We start from the raw sequence: 6000 nt of genomic DNA on the forward strand, positions 1-6000 counted from the left end.
GAAACTGCAAAATTAAGACGTGAAAACAAGCTAAAGGAAAATTACGTTCTGTTTGCATTTGTTTCTTTTGCTGGAGTTACTGAACTTTTTGTGTGCACAGGTCAGTGTGTCAGGGCTCTGCTGCAGAGCAGAACTGCAGCCCTGAATGTGGCTCTGGGCAGCCTGGTCTGGTGGTTGGTGATCCTGCACATAGCAGGGGGGTTGAAACTAGATGATCTTTATGGTCCTTTTCAACCCATTCTATTATTCTATGAACTTGTTTCTCACCATGGGACAGTTCCTATTCATTTTCATCTTCCTGCTTTAGAGTCCATGGCATGTCAAGAGGTGCTCTAGGTTTGAAGCCATCACAAGGTTTGCCTGACGGTGATGTATTTCATGGCTGTTCATTTCTGCTCTGAAGATCTGAGTGCCTGCTCATCCCAGCTGTTTCTGGGACAGATATTCAGATATTCCCAGCTGCTGTCTGGGAAAGATATGCACCTGAGTGGTGCAGGCAGTAAGATCTGGAGATCAGCTCATTGCCTCTTTTTCCTTAAAAGCTGGGGGAAGATCTGAGCCAAATAATGCCATAAAAATAGAAATCTAAAAGCAACCCAGTGAGGCTCAAGATTTCCTTGAGTGAGTCTTCAAAAGTGTTTGGAGGTGGAGACTGCTGTGCTTGTAAGGGATTAAAGACAACACATTTGTGAAGCAAAATCCGTAGGACTGAAATTCCGAGGCTCTCCTCCTGGGTATCTGCAGAGGAGGATTTACCTTTGTGGTGTGACTCAGGCCAGCAGGCAGGGCGCTGGGTTAAGCTGCATGAGCAGTGTGGGTGAGAAATGATTCTCCACCATTTCTTGGTGTGTACTGAAGCAAAACCAAGACGTCAGTGAAGCCATGCGGGGTCTGCAGGTTTATGTGTCCTGCCCCGTAACTGGGGCTGTCCCTGATTAGTGCATTAAACCTCCTGGTTCAGGAGTTTGACTACAGCTGTGTGAGTGTCCTTCTATCTATTTGTCTGCACTGTTTTATTCATATCTTCTGGGCTGTAAATTGTACAGCAAGGCTCTTAGATGAAGTTTCATGGAAACAGAGGCATTCCCAAAAAAGAGGCACATTCCAGACTTGTGCTTCCTGCTGGAAATCACCCACAGCTAAATCCATGCAACTCAACCGAGCTCACTCAACACCAGGGAAGTTACTGTTCTGTGCCTGGCATTTTGTGGCTGAACATGAGAGATAAAATCATTGACCTTTTTCACAAAGTCAGTCCTGGGGAGGACAGCCATGACACAAACAGCAGTGTTATTAACCTCCAGTAGCTGCTATCGTTTTGGATATCTTTCAACAGTGTGGCTGCGGTGGCACAGCCACTTCCCCCCCAGCCTGGCCTGCCAAGCTGTTTGTTCCAGCTTTAATGAGCTTCCTGTATCTTTTCAAAATGTAAATCGTAACCGCTTTAGAAGGCATTAGTTAAGAAGTCTGTCACTGCAGCCGCGGTTTAATTTCATCTGTCGGTTCACTTGTTTCAATTAAAACCCATTTAATTAAAAAAGCTGTCTTGTTCTCAGGGCAGTCATCTCCATCTGAAGCCAACGGGTGACAGAGCTGTGACTCAGATGGCAGTGTGAGTGGCCACTGGTGCTTAACAGCACTGGGGTCGAAGTGGTGGAAAAAGTGACTCTGTGATTTTAGGCTGTCTTGTATGGCACTGGGGATGGTCCTCGTGGGTCCCTTCCGACCCTGGAGGTGTTCAAAACCAGGTTGGATGGGGCCCTGTGCAGCCTGGTTTAGTATTAACTGTGAAGGTTTGCAGTCCTGCCTTTAGTGGGGGGGGTTGGAGATTCGTGATCCTTGAGGTTCCTTCCAACCCGGGCCATTCTGTGATTGGGGTATTCTGTGACTCCATACCTACCAGCACTAAGGAAAAGAAAAGCAGTCATGTCAAAACGTGCCTCTATTTCTGCTGCACACAGGCACACTGGAGAAATCCAGGACAACCTGCCCTGACCTTTCCTGTGCACGACCCTGCTAGAGGAGCATGGTTGCTGTAACGCAGCAATATATCTTGAATTGGCCCCAGGAGCTGATGGGAATTTGCAAATCTAATGTGATTACTGCTTGAGGTAAGGCTTTAGCTGCAAAAATATGTTTTTCTAGCCAAGTTACTTCGATCGAGTGCGCTTAGCTGGATTGCAAACTCCATTTAATGTGAGTGTTGCTCACCATTTAACATTTGGTTTCAGCATTAGCTGCTTGAGTCATAGCCTGCATTTCCCTTTCTGGATGCAACACATGAGCCGTTTTTGCTTTGCCTTGGCTGGAGGTGAAGTTCTGGTCCTCCTAGATGTTGCCTCTGGGGTAAAGTCTGTCTCCTCCTAAAGACTTCTTGCTTTTCACACCATTCCTCTGCCTTCCCATGGCCTCATGATGAAATGGGCCAGGGAATTTATCTTGCTTTCTGATAACTTTTTAACCACCAAAAGAAGTGTCTATAGAACAACAGCCTTACAAAAATACTGGTGTAACCTCAAAGTGTTTTGTTTGCTTGAATTCATCTCCCTTTCAGTCTTCTTCAGTGAGGCTGAACAAACCCAGGTTCTGCAGAGCTTTTGGTGATACCAGACTGCTCCACGCTTCTTTATGCATCTGCGTGTCTGTCCTGAATAAGAACAAGTACCTGCATGAAAGGATAGAGTGCACCCTCAGCAGCTGATGGCTGGCCAGAAGCTAAGCAAAATGCATCACTGAGGTGGAATATTTGCTTTTCTACTTAAATACCTAAAGCTCTGAGAGCTGGCAGGCTACCTCTCTCTCTCTGGACTGTTCTGAATAGATTATGTTGCTGGAGGGAGCTGGTACATTGAAAAGGTACTGTTTTTATTGGCAAAAACAGTCCTTAAAATCAGAGCTCTTTGCATGGGTGTCCATTGGAGCTACTTGGAGTTTTCTGGTTCTGTGTTCATCCCTTGCCTTGCACATCTCAGCTGAATTGCCTGCTGTCTCCAACAAGTGGTGCTCCTCACTAGTGTTAATTTGGCAGTGTAGGGAAAAGAACAGAGCAGATCTACGGATACATGGGGGAACGTAAGGCTGTAAGGAATGTTAGGCTGAATTAGGCTTGGGGCACATTTCGTTGTGTACCTTGCTGCCTTCAATAACCAACACAACAGGATTCCAGGGCTCATTTCAAGATGCAGAATGTTTTAAAGGAGGAATCAAATCTTTTCCTGAAATATTGTCCTCTCTGCCTGCCTTGTGGGGTCAACTTAACAGGCTGCCCAAGGAGGTTGTGGATGCCCCATCCTTGGAGGCATTCAAGGCCAGGCTGGATGTGGCTCTGGGCAGCCTGGTCTGCTGGTTGGTGACCCTGCACATAGCAGGGGGTTGGAACCAGATGATCATTGTGATGTTTTTCAACCCAGGTCATTTTATGATTCTATGAACTTTCAACAATCAGAATCATTTTGAGGGCTCTGTAGCACATTTTGTTAGGAAACACAGCTTGCTCCCCACGGGAAAAGATGAGCACTGATGGATACCCTTCGCCAGGGCTACCAGGAGCCTTTTGCTGCTTCTGTGGGTCTTACAGCATGCACTGAAATGTGAAAGCCTGGAGCCTCTAAAAAAAAGAACAGGGAATCCCAGGTACCATTTGTGCCCGCATAGAAGCCACAAAATCACTTTTTCAGGGGTCTGTTTCTGCAGAGATCTGTCTCCAGCAGAGGCCAAGCTGTTCAGAAACAATCTTTGCTCCAGGAAGGAAATGAAGTTGAAATGGATCCCCTGGAGAGAGATACAAAACCAGTGGTCCCGCAAGAGATTCACTGTATTTCATCTGCCACTCAAAACCAAATGATTAAGGAAAAACAGGGTATGAGGTAAAGTAGTTCCCAGGTCTGTACTGGGGTTTAGAAGGGAAAGTTATCGCGAGCGTTTGAAGTTACACTTTTCCCTTATGTGTTGTTCCACACAAAATGACCCAGCAAAGGAAAACGTCCCCTGGCATTGAGACTTCATGATTTCTGGTTTGTTGAGAAATAAGTGCTTGGTGCTGGAAGCCATCAACTTCCATAGCGTAGCACCCGGTCCTGTTCTTGCCTTAATAAAACCATGAATTCTGAAAACAGAATCTGTGACAGCTCCGTTGGCTGCCCTTATTCCTGTAATGGCTGGCCTTTCAGAGGGCTTTTTGCTACTTATTTTCTTTCTTGATATGCTGTTGTGAAAATGGAAACACGCCTGCCAGTGACAGTACTGAAGAATACCTACTTTCCCTGGTATGATTTTCAAAAATAACAAATCCTTTGGGGCATATATGTACTCGATCCGTTGTTTATTATGGGCTGTCGCTGACTGGTGATGATGCAGGTATTTCCATTTGCTTTCATCTGACGGAAGGTAAATGTTTACCTGCTTGCTTTGCCTTTGGAAATCAGCTTTCTGAAGGATATTTCCTGTGACACATCTCTGGGGTTGAATCCATTGCTTAATGTTTGCTAGATTTGTTTTCTGATTAGGCTACTCATCTGGTTGGTGATGGCTCACAATTAGCACGAGATGTGAGAAGAAGATGGATGGGAACTGCTGAATTTTAAGCATGCCCCAAAAGATGTTTTCAGAAAGATACCAGGGGTTTATCTCAAGTTCCTGATGAAATCCATCCTAACTTTTCTGTCTGCAATATTGGAGAACACACAAAGAGCTCTGGCAGATCACAGTTCCACTCCCTGGACAGTGGAGGGTTTCTCACCAGACACCAACAGGACTCAATGAGGTACTGTTTCCTGTAGCCAAACACATTGACATAAGAACTGGATGAATAATAGATGCAAGACAGTACTCCAGCAAGACCCCCAAGGATGAGTTCTCAAAGCTATGCTTAAGGAGTCCCAAACCAGAGCAACCCACGTGATGTCATTGCAGAGCCAGGACACAACGTAAATGGAAAGCAGCACAAGCAAGATATTTGCTGCCTGAGGCGTGTTTGTTGCATGGGGCAGCCTGCATTGTTCTCCTTTGCCTCCAGAGGAGGTTAATGATGAATCCATTCAGGATTATCACTAGGGTGATGAAGATGGGATCCAAGCTGACAGACACGTAAGTGGTGAACTTCATGATTAAACTCCATGGAGAACTTAAACATATGCTGGTAGGCAAGCACTCAAAAGTTTCTTTAGATGTCCTCTTGGCTATAGTGTTGTGCTGAAAGTAGGGGATTTGGAAGACAATGCTGAAGATCCAGCAGCAAGCAAGATGCTGTTCATGTACTGCCCATGGTGACTGATGAGCTTGGACCAGGGACAGTCAATTATGTGGATCTTTACCAAGTGAAGGAAACCTCTCCGCTGCCCATATGCTGATCAGCCTCAGCACATGATACACGTAGAGGAGAATATGAATTCCCTCTCAAAAAAGAACCAAACACTGGTTCCAGCAAATGAGAGGAATACTGAAGCCTCTTTGAAGCAACAGAGCAATAGGTTCCCCAGGGCCACACTGATAATGATCCAGTCCAGGGGCTGAAGGACTTTGTGCTGGATGGTGTTACTGGTAAAGGCAAAGAGCGCAAAGAGGTTTGCCCGTTGGGCCTGTAAATGCCAAGAGATAAGAGAAAACAGAAAAATTCTTACATACCATCACTGGTGTGTGGAGAGGGATCAGCTAGCCCTTCTTAGCTTCTTTTCTTGCTTCTTTCTGTTTGCTTTGGCTGCTTGAACCTAGCACCTCTTGCTCTGTGCCCTGGGCTCCCTGCTCCCAGCAAGGCATGTAGGCTGCAGCTCTCGTGTGCTCTCTCTGTGCAGCTGCTGTTACCTTGCATGGAATGGTTGAGGGGGTGGAGATCAGCTGGGGCTGAAAAACTTAGGTGTGGAATTAGAGAAGTTTGCAGGTGGAAAGCCCCACGAGGAACAGTGGAGCTGGGGGTGAACTGGAGAACTGCAGAGAGGTAAAGCTTTCATGAAGTTTAAATGCAGAGATCCTGCTCTGATCAGTGCTATCAGAGCACGTCAGGCA

The sequence above is a fragment of the Meleagris gallopavo genome, chromosome 4 (genome assembly GCF_905368555.1).
Source record: "Meleagris gallopavo chromosome 4, MGAL_WU_HG_1.1, whole genome shotgun sequence".
In the NCBI taxonomy this organism is placed as follows: domain Eukaryota; kingdom Metazoa; phylum Chordata; class Aves; order Galliformes; family Phasianidae; genus Meleagris; species Meleagris gallopavo.